The 17316-nt window shown below is 35.1% G+C and overlaps 1 long non-coding RNA gene across 1 annotated transcript in view; it reads right to left on the bottom strand.

Annotated features, from left to right (window-relative positions):
* LOC126026149 (uncharacterized) overlaps nucleotides 1-17087 on the bottom strand; it is a 224402-nt gene extending 207315 nt beyond the window's left edge. The window contains exons 1-2 of the long non-coding RNA XR_007501576.1: nucleotides 17068-17087; nucleotides 54-101 (exon numbers count right to left, since the gene is read on the bottom strand). This is a non-coding gene — a long non-coding RNA (uncharacterized LOC126026149). The remainder of the gene's footprint in view (nucleotides 1-53; nucleotides 102-17067) is intronic.
* Between the last annotated feature and the right edge of the window lie 229 nt (nucleotides 17088-17316).

Below are 17316 nucleotides of genomic sequence, written 5' to 3'. Positions count from 1 at the left end.
TCTTTGTACAACAATATTTTGGCTCATTTTTTGGAAATAATTAAATTACTTACCAGACAACAATGCTCTGAGGAATATCCAGTTACTGATGGTGAAATATTCTAAAATAAAACAAAAAAGTATGATTAATGCTATGTAGTTAATAAAGGTATGGCAATATGGTGATCACAGAAAATATGATTTTACTTTTTTGTTTTAATTTTTCATTGAGACCATTGTGACGTCCTTCATAATTGTATTTCATGCATATCGCGACAATGAATCAGGGCCATTGCCACTACTAGTGTTGTCCTCCCTCCACCAGAGTTTCCAGCATGTATCCCGTACCTCCGCCCTTAGCCCCAGGTCTACCAGTGTAACAGATCCATGTGTTTAGCTTGTTATACTTTGTACCTCTTGATTCTATTGTTATTGACTTTGGCTTGGGTATTTAGTTCTGACCATATATTTTTTTCCACTCAGTGCACCTGCTCCCGAGACTGCTTGGTCCACTTTTGTTTTTCTTTTCTCATTTTTGAAAGATGTAGAAACATGAGATAAAACAAAGTTTTTCATGTTCCAAAGATCAATGAAAAGGGCTGGCACCCCTATCTAGAATATATGAATAAAATTTAAAAAAGGAGGCAGGTGTGGCAAATTTTTTATACTTTTCATAGGTGCAGTAAACATTTAGGAAATTAGAAAGGAAATACCCATGGCCTAAAAAAAGAATACAGGATGTCTCTACCCATGAAACATACTGTCATAAGCCTGAATACAGGCTCCGGGCATGTTCGTTGTCTAACCCCAAGGTCTTTCTTTATGGTCTCAGGAAAAGTTTTACTCAGTCATGGTTGTCATGGTCTGTCTTTTATAGAGATCTTGTTTTTTTGCACAGATTCTAAGTCAAAGCTTGAATGTTATGGAGCATCTTCTGATTTTATCTCACCATTAGGTGGCAAGGCAGGGAAAACTGCCCTTAGAGCAAGTTGTTGCTATTTTCATGTTGCCAGGGTGTCACAGGAATCTACCCTGGAGCATGTTGGTGACAGGGTAGCATTTGAGCCTCCCCCAGGGAGAGTTTATGTTGGTGTGGAAAACCTTATCAGTTCCAAGGATGGGATCCAAGGTTGAGTTCAATGGTCAATCAGATCAATTGAAGCCTAAGTCAAGTCCCCATGACAAATATTCAGGGTTAAAGGTGCCCCTGCACTATAAAATGTATGGGTTCTTATCCCTATTAAATAAGAATTTCTTTCTATACATAAGATTTCCCCATTTTAACCACTTTACTGTTTTTACTTATGGAGACTGGCTTGATGATACTATATACAAAGGAAAGGATGCTTCTCCTTGGAAGTGAATATTTAACTGTGTATTGAGAAACTGAATTTTGAAACTGGTTCTTTCAGGGTGCTAGCCAGTTTTGACCAGTTGTAAATGACTTGCTAACCATTCTGAAATCCACTGTAACATGTTGAGAAAGTTATGTTTTATGGTTAATTATCCATGGTCTGTTTAAGAAAATAAATCAAACCATTGTAAACTACACAGGATTTGCAACTCCATTTGAACTTTAACGTACTTTAGATTAGACATTTTGTAAATAAAAACATTGGTTTCTCCTTGGTTTGTAGTTGTAGGTTTACTTTGTTCTGGATACAAATATTGTATAGATGGCAGAAGAATAACTATGGATTATTTACCCTGATTCCATAAGTTGTGAGTTATTGGCTTTATTCTAATCATGAGTATAAATAAATGTATAACTTCATATTGTGAACTTCAAGACAAATAGAATGAGTGAACTCGATCCATTTACAGCCAAAACTCATTATGTGAAGTCACAGAGCAACAACAAATCATAAATTAACATTTAGAAAGCTTACACTGTAGAATAATAAAAATTCCCAAATATTAGATAAACTTCATTAAAAATAAACTGCTTTCTTTGGTACCAGAGAGATATTACAGCAGGTAGAATGCTTGCCTTGCATGTGACCCACCCAGATTCATCTCCCCCATTATATATTGTTCCTTAGTCATTGCACACATGAACACTGAGTGTGGACCAAGAATAAGCTCTGAGCACAGCCAGGTATAGCCCAATAAACAACCAATCAACCAACTAACCAAACAAACAAACAACAAGCATATAAAAAAAACAAAACTGTTTTCCTTACAAGGCAGCAGTCTATCAAAAATTCCATGATTGGGCCAGAGAGATAGTATGGAGATAAGGAGTTTGCCTTGCATGCAGAAAGACAGTGGTTCAAATCCCAGCATCTGATATGGTCCCCCCTAGCCTGCCAGGAGCGATTTCTGAGCCAGATCTAACCCCTGAGTGCTGCCGAGTGTGACCCAAAATCCAAAAAAAAAAAAAAAATTCATGATTCCATGATTGTCCTTTCATTGATTTGATAATTTAAAAAATAAAGGTAGTTTTATTAGCGATAACCTCCTACTAATAATATAACCACCAGTCGAAAAGAACCAATTTTGACGAGACTGTTGCACAGATGATGGGGGGTGTTCTTTACATGACAGAAACCCAACCACAATCATGTTTGTAATCAAGGTGTTTAAATAAAAAGTTATTTAAAAAAAAGAAAAGAACCAAAGTGAACTTAATTTTACAAAGTTAAAATTTTGAAAAATTGGGATTTGTTGTAGCTAAAAAATTACAAAAGAATATCTAAAAGAACATATTATCAAATTGGTTTTAGGCTCTACATAAGTATAAGAAAGATGAAAATAAGAAAATTAGTTATATATATGTATATAAAATGTTCATTTACATATATATATATATATATTGGGGGGATAGGACCACAAAAATATTTTTGGCTGTGCTCAGGGATCAGTCCTGACTTTGCCGAGGGACCATATGAAGTGCAAGGAAAGAATGAGGGTGAGCTGTGTGCAAGGCAAGGGCCTTAATGCCTGTATTGATATCTCTATCACCAGGAAGTATAAAAAAAACCTGCCCAGAGAAAAAGAGAAAAAACAAGATTCAAAAACCTAGTGGATGTGTTCAAAAGGAGACTATTTGAGAATCAGAAGTACAAATGCCTACCATGTTTGTATGAAACCTAATGAGGATCATTAGAAGCAGCCTGTAAAATTTATGTTTTTTAGAGGCTGGAGTGGGGGTGCAAGTGGTAAGATGTCTGCCTTGAGTGTGCTAGTCTAGGACAGACTGTGGTTTGATCCTCTGGCATCCCATATGGCTTGGTCCCCCAAGCCAGGGGCGATTTTTGAGTGCATAGCCAGGAGTAACCCCTGAGCATCACTGGGTGTGGCCCAAACCCCCCCCCCCAAATTATACATTTTAAATGACAGAGGTCTTCATAGCACTGCCCATTTAAAAGAACATTTAGTAGAGAGAAAAAATTGCCTCCTGTAATAATTTTCTACATTTATAAAGACAGGTAGAATAATAATAAATTCCTAATGACATGGGATAATTCACATAGTGTTATATCTTGAAAAGTTCTGTATTATATTTTTATTCTTTCTAATTCAAATGGCTTACTGTTCACCTGTACAACCACTTGGAGCAAACAATCACAGGAGCTCCCTCCCTAAACCACAAAAACATTATAATTATAATGTTTTACTTATATATATATTACTTATGATATGGGTGATACTGTAAGTTAGTAACTAAGGTTCTTGTTGTAACATTTAAAATATGTACTGCTACTGCCAACAGCAATAGAAAGTTAGGTTGGGTGAATCATGAAGGACTCCAGAAAAATTAGAAAATGTGAAAAACTATGCAGGGAATAAATTTTTTAGGCCTGCCAGTCTCTACTAAAGCTGAACCTGTATAGAAGTTAGAAGTAGAGTTTCGGTTCCCCAGGTCATAGCTCTAACCTAGATAGAATGTGTGGTGAATAGACTCAGCTGGTATCCCTTGGGTATTGAAAAAAACAATAAAAAATCAAAGTGAAGGAAGGGGATATGGGATGCAAGCTGGGAACAGGGGTGGAGGGAGGACAACTTTGGTGATGGGAATTCCCCTGATTCAATGTTAATATGTACCTAAAATATTACTGTGTAAGATTACTGTGTAATCCACTTTGGTCAAAATAAAAATTATTATTATAAAAAAAAGAATTATGTAGCCCATGATTTGTAGACCAAGCATCAGTGAACAGAGTTATGGGTATGAGATACAGATGTGGGCTCACAGAAATGTCAGAGATCGTACATTGAGGCTTCCTAGACCTATGTGGAAGGTAAAGGAGTCCTTCAAGCAACTAATGAAGATGCCTTTTCATAATTTCTGCTGAAATCTCTCATTTACTAAAATTTTTTATGTGTGTGACAAAATTTATTTTGTCTCTGTACTCAGGAATGGCCCCTGGTGGTCTTGAGAAAACATATTGGATGCTAGGGATAGAACCTATATCAGCCACCTACAAGGCAAGACCCTAGCCACTGACTGTCACTCCTATCTACTGACTTATTATTAAAATTATTACAATTTTGTAAATAAAAGTAATCATGAACCAAAATTATTTAATCTGTGAGCAAACAAAATATATCAAGGATATAAAGAAAATTTAAAAAAATCAAAGTGAAAACTATTGTGAGAAATTAAGACAGGCAAAACCAAAGATGTTTGCTTAGATATTTTCATTAATTTTAGGTGATATCTCTGACTAGTTTTAAAAATCAAGAATGTTTTTCTATAGAGTTTTGATTTTTAAAGTTTTCTGTAACAACAGAGTTTGCAGAATGATGTCCTTAATACAGAACTGCACACCAAAAACAAGCACTTGGTTACAGATGATTAATCATAGAAAAATTACATTATAAAGAATGCATCTTACATGGTACAGAATTTATTTTGTCAATCAGATACAGAATGCAAAACTGCATATTAGAGTTTATGCTCAGAATAACACATGTAGAGGATACTTAGATAAAAAATAAACATGAGTATAATTTCTGGTTAAAGATGAATATACTCAGATATTTTTCTTAGTTTAAAAAAAATCTACTTGAGCTTAGAGTCTTTTAAAAATAAAATATAAATGTATATTTACAAAAGACAAAAATCTAATAGCTTAGTCATTCATGTGAAGAAAACAAAAAACGTCATTGTGTTATCATAAATATAGACATAATAATCCCAATCATTTTAATCACTCAATTGTTATAAAAGAGTCATATATTAAGTTCATCAAACTAAAAACAAGACACAATTTCCCTGTTTTGATTTTTATCTCAATGCACTAGGTTTTTTTTATATATAAAAGTAACCTTTAATTCAATATATTACACATACTAAAAAGCTAAACAAACTAGGAGATGTATGGATTTTTCATTTTTGAAAAAGAAAAGAATCACCTCATACTGTTAGTAAAGTAAAATAAACCAAGTTCATATGATCTCACCATCCAGAAATAAAGGAAAATAAACATATGTTTCCAGATGCAGGGAGAAGAAATATTGGCTTCAATGCACTATCATATCCAGCCCCATTTACCATTTTACAATTGCGTTTAGGAACTATCAAAACTACAACCATGATCACTACTCACACACCATATCTTACTTACTTCTAGTACCTTTATTCTCATTTTTTTGGGGGGGTCACACCCGGCAGTGCTCAGGGGAAACTCCTGGCTCTATGCTCAAAAATCGCCCCTGGCAGGCTCAGGGGACCATATGGGACCCCAGGATTCGAACCAATGACCTTCTGCATGAAAGACAAACGCCTTACCTCCATGCTATTTCTCCGGCCCCTATTCTCATTATTTTTATTTTCATTTTATAACCAGTTGACAGGCAGACACTATGAAGGAAGATTAAAACCAATCCAAAATATAACCTTTATCAGATAATTGCAGTTTCCAGAGGGCACAATTAAAGAGTAACAGCATATTGTAAAGAAAGGAATAAGGATACACTCAAAACAAATTTTACTATGTTTCCATCTAATCAGGGAAGACTTACTGCAATGAAAAAATGGATCATGTTTAAAAGGGGAGAAGAACTGCAAACAGAAGAAAAGGAAAACAAACTTTTATTTTATATTCAAAACTTCAAAAATACAGTAGAATGAATTCAAAGGTATTCCAGAGGATAGTGAATTAGAAAATTCTAAATGAGAGTTCCAGAAACTTCATAGTTTTTAACAGGATTGTTGCTTAGGGGATTGATTGTATAGAGAGTTTGCATTAAGTCTCTTTGTTAGAGCATCTAGATATTTCCTTTTCTACTATGATTTTATGGTTTTAATGTATTTGCAAAAGAATTACAAAATACTGTTCTAATATATTTTAGAGTTGACATGAAAGAGGTAAGAACATATAAATGTAAAATTTAGAAGGAGTGAAGAGAAGCAAGTAAAATTTAAATGGGAAAATTTTATTTTTAACAGAAAAGACATGATAATTACCACAATAAGATTCAAGTAAAAATAAAATTTAATGCGATATATTTTAGATGCCAGAGTTGAAACTTATTTATGTACATGAGAAAAAGCATTGTAATATATTGCATTAAATAATTTTAATTTATTTATTTACATAGGTTTAAGTAATATGGCAATCAATCATCACAAATTGACTTTTATTGATTTTTTTTGATAATTCCACTTGCCATTCCTTTAAGTTTTGTTGAAACAAGCAATATGAAGTAAATTTGTTATATGCCTACTAAGGGATAGGCAGGAGAGGGTGGAGGGAACCTGGGAACATTGATGGAGGGAAAGACTGATTGGTGTTAGGATTGGTGCTGGAATATCTATGCATGAAGCAACTCCATTACGAACAACTTTGTAAGTCATGGTGTTTACTAATTTTTTAAAAGAATGGCAAATTCATAGCAATATTAATATTGATAATAAAATAATAGTATTTATATTGCCCTCAAATTAAAAAAAAAAACAAGAGAAAATGGTTTATATAATTAACTATTTCTTTGTTATTTCTTTAAGGCCATACTTGGCAGTTCTCAGGGGTTACTCATGGCTCTGCACTCAGAAATTGCTCCGGGCAGGCTTTGGGGACCATATGGATGCCCAGAATTGAACCCTAGGTCAGCAGTGTGCAAGACAAATGCCCTACCACTGTGCTACCTCTCCTGCCCTATATAATTAACTTTTAACATAAATCATAATACATCAGGATACATTTCAAATAAAAGCACATGCACTGCCTTTTCTATTCTCTTAATATTGTATAACATTCATTTCATATTTTAAATGCTGTTGATTTTTCATAAAAGAAGGAAAAACAGCTTTGCATTAAACACCTCAAATTAATTTTATTTTTATATTAGCTGGAAAATTCACCAGATTATTGAGGATCAAAAAAATCTTATTTTAAAGTCAATTAAGGCACAGACAACTACGTGACATTTTTTTTTCCCTGCAGACTCAGGCAACTAGAAATGGCCAGGGATGGTAACTAACTCCCTTTTCAACAGTTTGAGAAAAGGGAAAAAAACTGTAAGTTTTCCCATCTGTTATTTCCTTTTTTTCTCTTTTGGCTGTGGAAAGTGAAATCATGCAATTGCTTTTGAATGTAAAGGCTGTGTGTGCTTTTTCCCTTTTTGTCTCTGTGTACTGGTTCTGTGTTGTTGCGTAACTGAGTACAGAGTAGGCGGTTAGCGTTTACTATTGATTTACACTATGCCATTTAATGAATTCAGAACACTGAAAGGAAGGAGCAGGAGGAGGAGGGAGGAAAGAGAAGAACTGAGAGGAAAAAAGGGAGGGAGAGAGAAAGAACTCATATAAAGAAACAAGTTTAAAGCCTGGAATCTTTTGCATTCCCTAGAGCTCTGACTTAGTTAGTGTTCAGGTCTCAGAAAAACCAATTTGAGCTAGTGACCATAATATTCCAATCTTATTTCTAATGAGGATTACTGGCAGGTGAATATCTGAAAGTACTAATGTGTCAAATTACTTGAAAGCAATTCCACTAAACTGTCAGACTTCTCCATATGCACATATTTATCATTCTCTCTATGCATTTGTGAATCTGCATCTGTAATCGTCTATGTTATGGTCCAACTACTTTACCTACTTTCAAATAATATTTTAAAGACACATAGGGATATTGTCAGACCCAAAAATTCAGTTACGTTCTACAAATTTCCTCTGAAGTGCATACAAAATTTTAGTAATCTTTAAATAAGTATTTTACTTTAAAAATATGTCACATTATTTGGCTAAACAGAATAACCTTAGCTAGAATTATGAAAAATGATCACAATGAGGGAAGATTCTAAATGTTGAATAACCCATAAAAATGATTTTGGGCAGGAGAAAATTGTGGATAAGGTACCTGCTCTGCTGACCCAGGTTTGATTCCTAGCACTCTAAATGATTCCTGAGGGCATGATCAGTTAATGTGTTCCAGGCCACGTAAATAAATAAAATTAAAATTTTTTTGGTGTATTTTGGTTTGGGGGCCACATTCAGTGATGCTCAGGGGTTACTCCTGGCTCTGAGCTTGAGTCTTCCTGGCAGGCTTGGGGGTCAATATAGGATGCTGGAATCGTACCCGGTTTGGCCAAGTGCAAGGCAAATGTACTGCTCATAAAAATTTAAAAAATGTCTTAGAGGGAAAAACTAAAAATTTAACTTTCTGGGAGTAATTGTGGACAATCTAATTATTGTAGATAATCTAAGTCCTGTAGATCTAACTTAGTGCTTTCTATGCTATGTATACAGCAGTTCCCAAAGTTTAGGTCGGAAAGTTAGAAGTATTAAATGAATATGTTATTCATTTCTCAGCAGTTCCCAAAGTTTAGGTCAGAAAGTTAAAAGTATTAAATGAATATGTTACTCATTTCTCAGGGAATCTTCATTTATTTTTTTGGGACAAAGCAATTTTTATTGACACTTATTTAGAAAGGCATGAAGGGAAAAAATTACATGCTCAAGAAAGTGCATGGCTTCTTTAGAATGGAAATAAACAACCCGATAAAACCGAGGCATGCAAGTGAGGTTAAGTGTTCAAGACAGCATATAGGCTTGAGAAACAAGTTTCATTAATTTATTTTTAATAAACATTTCTTAGCACACCTCCCAAACATTGCTTAAAGACAACCAACCAGCTGATGGTTCAGTGTGGTGGTCAAGCTACTTGGCACTGCTCAGATTCATGGTGCTAGAGGCAACCAGATTCATACCAGAGGCACTTGTTACCACCAAGATATTTTTTATAGGACCTCTGATGCTAGTGCTGAGTGTTCTGAGGGTTTGAGAGATAGAAGGAATGCAATGCTGGGGATAAAACTCAGGTTCTCTGACTATCTCTCAGTCTCAGTGAGGCTTTAACTGACCAATGATGAGTATACAGTTAGATACTGAGAATCTTGTGTCATGTCTGACAAATTCAGTCTATTCAGTCACTACTGAAACAGTGAAATTATTAAAGGAGAAAAATCTCTGTAGGGAAAGTATATTAAAATGTCTTATAATGGGGCCGAAGTAATAGCACAGTGGGTAGGATGCTTGCCTTGCATGCAGCATCCCATCAAGTCCTCTGAGCACAACTAGGAGTGATACCTTAGTGCAAAGGCAGAAACAGTCCCTAAGCATCATCAGGGGTGCAAGGTGTGACCCCAAACAAATAAAAAAATTAGGAAAAAGTGTCACAATGATTTACAGGGAATTTTTAGTTGTATTTTCTATCATTTATCTGCAGGCACAAACTAACAATGTAGAAGAAGTATTAGACAGTTATGTAGGGGTCAGTTGATTTTAGCTTCATTTTATTAGAAAAAATTTGAACAAAAACGATAATATTGATAGCATCAGAAAAATTTTATGTTCATTTCCACCAGCCCTCCTGGACTACTTTTCATTTAAGTTTTGAGCACAGAGAAGTCCATTTTAATTCCATGGATACATTCTAAATGAAAAGTAACAGGATATCAACATAATTCATCTTTTAAAAATACTGAGAAGAATGTAGCCATTTAGTAAGAGGAGAGAATGTAACTTTGTGTTGAAGGGCAAGGCAGGTTGAGTTTTGATTAGGTTATGCAAATTTAAATTAATAGAAGGACAACCAAGAATATACTCATTTTCATTTCATTGGTTAAACAGGAGTTTCATGAAAAGAAACAGGATTAGAAAGCCAAAAACACCACCTTTTAGTTAATTGGAGAATGAGCCTTTAGGGAAAGAGTTACAAATATAGTTTCTTAAAAATTACAGTTGGGGACAAGTTCGTGGCCCAATATTAGCTCTGGGTTTGCTTCCCAATTCTGCAACTATAACATCATCAGCAACAACAAATGTGTTTACAAAGTAGAACAGCCATTTTATCTAGCAAATCTCTGAATACATATACAGTATTTTCTGTACTATAAGATTCATTACTTTTTCCCCAAAAAGATTGGGGACGTGTCTGTGGATCTTATGGAGTAAATGCTGCCTTGAGCTAAAGCATGAGTGGAGGGGACTTATATTTTTTATAGTAACAAAAAGGTATTTAAATTTAAAAAGAATTTCTGTTGTAAAAAAAAGTTAGGTAAATGTGTATAACCAGCAGTGGACTGGCATATTGTAAATATACTTCAGCCTCATGGGCTGGTTGTTCCCTGCTGCGATTACCTGACGTCTCTTGTTTTCTCATCTAAAAACTATGTGTGTCTTATGGGCAGGTATGTCTTAAAAAGAAAAAATCATTAAAAAATTTTTAACTTTGATTATTTGTATAATCTAATCAAATTCAGTAGATCATCAATAAGCATGCTGCCAATATGTCAGCAGGATTATATTATGTCATTAATTATTTTTTAAATTTTAGTTAAGGTAAGATGGTTTCAAAAGTGGTATCATCTATGGTATCAATGTACAAAGTTACTGCATCCCAAGTACCATCAAAATGTTCATGACCTTCTACCATGGTCCTTATATCAAGTCATTTTGTTTATTTCAAGAAATTCTAAAAGTAGATAAGAACAGACTTTGCCCTTTAACTAAATAATGAAGATTTTGAAGTTAGAAGTTTCTAAAAATTTTAGGCGTATGTGTACTTAAGAACTAGCTAGTTTCTACAGGTCATCAATAATCTTCAGAATATAGATTAAGCCAAATTTATATGAATTCAATTTTATTTTAAATGGCCTTGAAAAAACATCACAGGGGCCAGAGTGAAAGTACAGCAGCAGGGTGTTTGCATTGCACGCAGACAACCAGGACGAACCCATATTCGATCCCTGGCATCCCATATGGTCCCCTGAGTCTGCCAGAAGAGATTTATGAGTACCGAGCCAGGAATAACCCCTGAGCATTGCTGGGTGTGATCCAGAAACAAAAAAAAAGGAAAATAAATCCCATTTCTTTTATAAATAATCCATATACTATGCAAAATATTCGTTGCAATACTATATCACTCTTACTTTCTATATTTAATCTGAATATCATTTATGTTATTTGTTCTTTCACCTTGTATGAATTGGCACGTTGTATTTATAAACCATTTATACCTCTCCCTAACCTCTAATTTTCCTATTATTTTTTTTTGTTTGTTTTTTGTTTTTCGGCCACACCAGTTTGATGCTCAGGGGTTACTCCTGGCTAAGCACTCAGAAATTGCCCCTGGCTTGGGGGGACCATATGGGACGCTGGGGATCGAATCACGGTCCTTCCTTGGCTAGCACTTGCAAGGCAGGCACCTTACCTCTAGCGCCACCTTGCTGGCCCCTAATGTTCCTATTATTATTTTCACTTTCCTTTGGCTTCTACTTTTTATTCATCCTTATAAAATATTTTATTGGTTGTTAGTTATTTTGCTTTAAGATCCTCAGGAATCTTTATCAATAAAATGTTTTTAACTTTGTATTGAACCATAGAGGCCTTTGTCATATAATTAAATTTAAAATAAAAAATTAAACTCTAATAAGACACTGAAAACTAGGGCCAAAACAATAGCATAGTGGTAGGGCATTTGCCTTGCACATGGCCCATCCAGGATGAATCTGGGTTTGCATCCTGGCATCCCATATGGTCCCTGAACCTGCCAGAAGTGATTCTGAGTGCAGAGTCAGGTGTAACCATGAGTGCTGCTGGGAGTGGCCCCAAAACAAACAAACAAAACCCCTGAAAGACAATGAAATTCTACAGGCTTCACCAATGCGCCTTATCTTTGTGAAGATTACTATGTTCTTAATTAGGCAACAGACCTCATGGTTCAGGAATCTCATCAAAGGCGACTCAGCAAAAAGGCTCATGTTCTTTAGACCACTTGTTCTCTACTCTTCCAGGTCACCTTTATTTCCTTCCATGTTGATGACACAACTATTTTGAAACTGTGGTATTGTAGAAATAAATTTAGAAAACTAGTGGAGGCTTGATATGTTTCAACAATGGCCAAACTCTCATTCAAAAATGTAAAAAAAGCTGTAGATAAAAATTACAGTAGGCTTTGTTTTTGTTTTGTTTTGTTTTGGGAGGTTTGACATTTTTGTATTATTTTTATGTTTTCCTTTCTTTTTCCCTTTCTTTCCTTAAACTGAATTTTATAGTCTCTAGAAAGACTCCTCCTGTTTTTTGCTTATTTGAATTTTTGCCTCCCCTATTTTCTTTTTTCTTATTCCCTCCAAACAGAATCACATAACTTGAACCATCTTGTTCTGCCTCACAAATTGAGGGGTATGAAATAATGGAGGGCACCAAGACCAAACAGTCGTATGAACATTGAGTAAAAATAAAAAATGATCAGACTTAAACACCAAATCCAAATCCCACTACAACAGAATCAATACCCAATCTACAAGCTAAATACAGAAAGTACCACTTATACTAGCAGCCCTGGGGGCAAAGGAGGGGCATTATGGGATGCATGCTGGGGACAGGGGTGGAGGGAGGACTACATTGGTGGTGGGAATGCCCCTGATTTAATGTCTCTATGTACCTAAAATACTACTGTGAATGATTTGTGATCCACTTTGGTCAAAATAAAAATTATTAATAAAAAATTACAGTTAATAAAAAATTAATAAAAAATTATTAATAAAAATTACACTAAAAGTTAAATCTGAAGGCCTTATAGAAGAACTCTGATAAGAGAACGAGATTGCTGAATAATGGGCATTGCTGCCAGTTAGGCAATTAAGATTATATTTTTCTCTCTCTTATAAATGTTTACTCTTACCAGATTTACAATTTAGCATTTGGCTAAAATGTAGGTTCACATATATTTGAGTGAGAGGTATTTTCCCCTCTGAATTCCTTAAAAAATAGTCTTACAAACAACTGCACAATTTCAAGGACATTTGGATTCTGATCTTATACTATTCCCTAAAAAGAGACAGTAGACAGTAGATACTAATTAAGGATCCTAAGTCTAGGATGAGGTAAAGTGAGCAGCATCTATCGTGGAATAAAGAACATTAATTTAGTATGTGAATGAACAATGAAATGATGGTTCATTATTTTAAGGGTCTAATGTAAATGTCTTTGATAATTATTTCATTTCATTTTGTTACAATGAACAGCATTTAGTATACGTTTTTGTACTAAATGCTTTCCCATTTCTGTTTTTTTTGTTAGAAACATTACAATTATAGGAGGTGTGAATGCATGATGTGATGCTACTAGCGTTGTTTCTAATAATAAGTCCATTCTCAGAATGGGTATTAAATTACACTTGGGGGCTGGGTTTTGGAGTGGGCCACCCAAGCATTGTTCAAGTAGCAGGGGCACTCCTGACAATCCTTGCATCGTAATGATACAGTGCTGATGGCCTGCTGGCTTGTGTGCTAAAGGTTACTCGGGTTAAACAGATTACAGGAGTCATCATGACTATATCTAATAGTGGCCAGAGAAACATGTTATGCTGAGAAAAAAATAGTGGGCCTTATGAATGCCAGACATGTGCTCCAGTTCTGTTATTTTCTCAGGTCTTTTAATTCTTTAAAATTTGATATCAATTTCACTGGTATTGATTATGATGTGTAATGTCTAGAGCTCGTACTATTTCATAATGGTTAAGAAAGATAGAACTGGGAAATCACAAACATACATTAAAATTAATAGGAAAGAAGAAAGCATTTATTAATATTCCATGCCACATAATTTATTATATAATTCTACTTATTAAAACCCCCTGTGAATTAAGTAATATTGGCCTTTTATAGAGATCAATTACCTAGTTACAGAGCTATTTGTGAACTGATTATGAACAGAGCTAGTTGAAAAGTTGTACAGGTGAGGACAAAGATCTATTTCACTCAGGCCACAATGGCCAGGCCACATATACCATAGTACCAGAGCAGAATATCACTCTAAAAATAGTTTTATGCCCCTTTCAAGGGCTATCTCATACTCCAAAGAAGGAGTTGGAAATGGAACATGGCTACTGAAAAGAAAGAGATTTCTATTTGCACTAGTCTCTACGAAATGTTTCCAAATGAATATCTGAAACATTCTTTGTCATAAATAAGGAAATGTACAATCTCCAAGTAAGGTTCTATTCAGGCCAGGTGTTTGTCTGTTATTAAAAATTTCTTGCTTCTTTCTGCTGGAGCCAGCCCAGAGACACTAAGGATCATAATCTCTCCTGGACCCATACCCGGTAAGATGTCCCCACCCAACTAGTATGGGGCTGATTCCTGCTGTGTGATAGGGCACCCAGAGACATTATAAAGGACTGCTGCCCTGCTCTCTGCCTTCTTTCTGTGGAGCCAGCCCAGAGACACCAAGGATCATAATCTCTCCAGGACCCACACCCGCTCCACTTTGCTCTGTGGCTGCGCTTATCTTTTAACCCCTGAACCCCACTCTCCACATTGTAAAAAGCAATCTACAACCTTAACAATGGGGAAATTTTGCAGTACAACCCCATGTTTAAAGAATCAAGATGGCTTCTCTAATAATCTGAAAAGTACCAAACAGTCAGGTATCCTCTCAAATAAGATGTTTAGGTAGAATTACAGAAGATGTTCAGGGAGCTCAAAAGAAGCATCGATAGACTTGAATGGAGCACAAATAAGTATCAAGAGGATTTGACGACTGAAATTAGAAATTTTCACACTGAAACAACAGGTCTGAAAAACTTGGTTTATGAATTGAAAACCTCAATGGAAAACCTCTCCACTAAAGTAATGGCAGCTGCAAACGGGGTCAGTGAGCCAGAGGATGAAATGAAGAACAACTCCATACAACAGAAGAGATTGGAAGAAAACTTTAAAGCAAATGATCAGACAATGTCTAAACTACTCAAAGAATGTGACCGATTAAAATAGAAGTCTTTGAGAAACTCAACAGAAACAACATGGGAATCAATGAAGTCCCAGAAACGAGTTGGAGGAAGAGTGAGAACAGGAATAGGAGGAAGAAGAATTTTAAGAAGAATAAGGCGAAGAAGAAGAGTAAGACAAATAAGGCAAAGAAGAGTAAGAATAAGGCGAAGAGGAGTAAGAATATTATTGTGAAAAATAGTAAGAAGAAGAGGGGGAAGATGAAAAGGATTCATCCTTTTCTTTTGAAAAAGAAGAAGAGGAAGGAGAGTAAGAAGAGGGCAAAGAATAGTAAGGAAAGAAGAAAAAAGAGGAGAAAGAGGAGGAAGAAGAGGAAGAAGAATAAAAGGAGGAAGAGGAGTAGTAGGAGGAAGAAGAGTAGAAAGGGGAAGAAGGAAAAGAAGAGAAGAAAAAAGACAAGAAAAAAAGAAGGGAAAGAAAATGAAGAGGAGGAGAAAGAAAAAGAAGAGGAAGAAGTAGAAGAGAAGGAAGAAAAGGATGACAAGGAGGAGGAAGAATAAGAGAAAGAAGAGGAGAGAGGAAGAAGAGTCTACAGCCATACCACCCTGAAAGTGCCCAATCTCATCTGATCTCAGAAAGAGGAAGAAGAAAAAGAAGAAGAAAAAAAAAGAAGAAAAAGGATTGAAGATTTATTTTTAATTTCTTTTCTTATAATAGTGTCTTTGTTTAAACACTGTGATTATGACATGTTTGTAGTTGGGTTTCAGTCAAAGAATTTTAAAAAAAGAAAAAACAAAGAAAAAGAAATTTCTTTATGCTGGAGCATTTTCTGAATGCATAGCCAAGAGTAACCTCTGAGTGTCACCAGGTGCGGTCCAAAAAACAACACAAAACAACAGAAAAAAAATAAATTCCTTTAAAAATTTATACAAGACGGACCAGATAGTACAGCAAGCAGGCTAATTGCCTTGTATGTGGCTGACCTGAGTTTGATCCCAGGAATCCCAGATGGTTCCCTTATTACCTCCAGGAGTACTTTCTGAGTGCAGAGTCAGAAGCCACACCTGAGCACTGCTAGGCATAATCCTAAAACCCCAAAAGTATTATGCTAGATAAAACAATATGATCCACATAAAATCTAACAATTTATGCAACATTAACAATGCAGTGTATCGGTATGTGTGTATATGCATTATGTTCTTAAAACTTTCTGGTAATTATGAGATATACAGAAAAAACCAAATTGTAAATATGATAGGCCAATAGAAAAATAAAGAAACAAAGGACAAGAATGAAGAAGAGGGGCCGGGAAGGTGGCGCTAGACGTAAGATGTCTGCCTTTCAAGCGCTGGCATAGGACGGACCGTGGTTCGATCCCCCAGTGTCCCATATGGTCCCCTGTGGCTGCCAGGAGCTATTTCTGAGCAGACAGCCAGGAGTAACCCCTGAGCAACACCGGGTGTGGCCCAAAAACCAAAAAAAAAAAAAAAAAAAAAAAAAAAAAGAATGAAGAAGAATGTACGTATGCATACAAAATTAGCCTCAGAATTTAATAATAAAATATTTACATTTATATATTATGTCATGATGTTTTAGCATAGGATGACTTGTGTATATAAAATAAAAAAAATTTGTTATTTTATTTCCAAGACAATCATTTACAAATTTGTTTACTAATATTTTGTACATAGACATACTCATAACCACTAGCTGAAGAAACATTAAACTCATATACATTACAGTATTTTAAAGTCTATAGTTTATAACAATAGAGGTTAACAATATTATAAATTACTATGACACTTATATAATGAAAAGTATACTCCATTTTTTTACAGTACAGATTTTAGACTAAAACTTATACAACTTGAGTCAAAGTGATAGTACAGCAGGTAAGTTGCTTACCTTGCACACTGTTGACCAGGACTTTATCTCTGGCACCTCATTTAGTTCTCAGAGCACCATCAGGTGAGATACCAGAGTGAAGAGATAGTAGTGAGACTCAGGACACTGCAGGCTGTGACACAAAAACAAAGAAAAATCTTTAACAACTTTATAAGTAAGCCTGTGTGTGTATATATGACTGAGAGGGTAATGTATTATTTTCAAGAGTCTGGATACTTTTGAAATACATTTTTATAATGCTAATTTGGC

This window comes from Suncus etruscus, chromosome 13 (assembly GCF_024139225.1).
Source record: "Suncus etruscus isolate mSunEtr1 chromosome 13, mSunEtr1.pri.cur, whole genome shotgun sequence".
In the NCBI taxonomy this organism is placed as follows: Eukaryota; Metazoa; Chordata; class Mammalia; order Eulipotyphla; family Soricidae; genus Suncus; species Suncus etruscus.
Note: the sequence above shows the minus strand (reverse complement) of the source record. Positions and strands in the feature narration are given on the sequence as shown.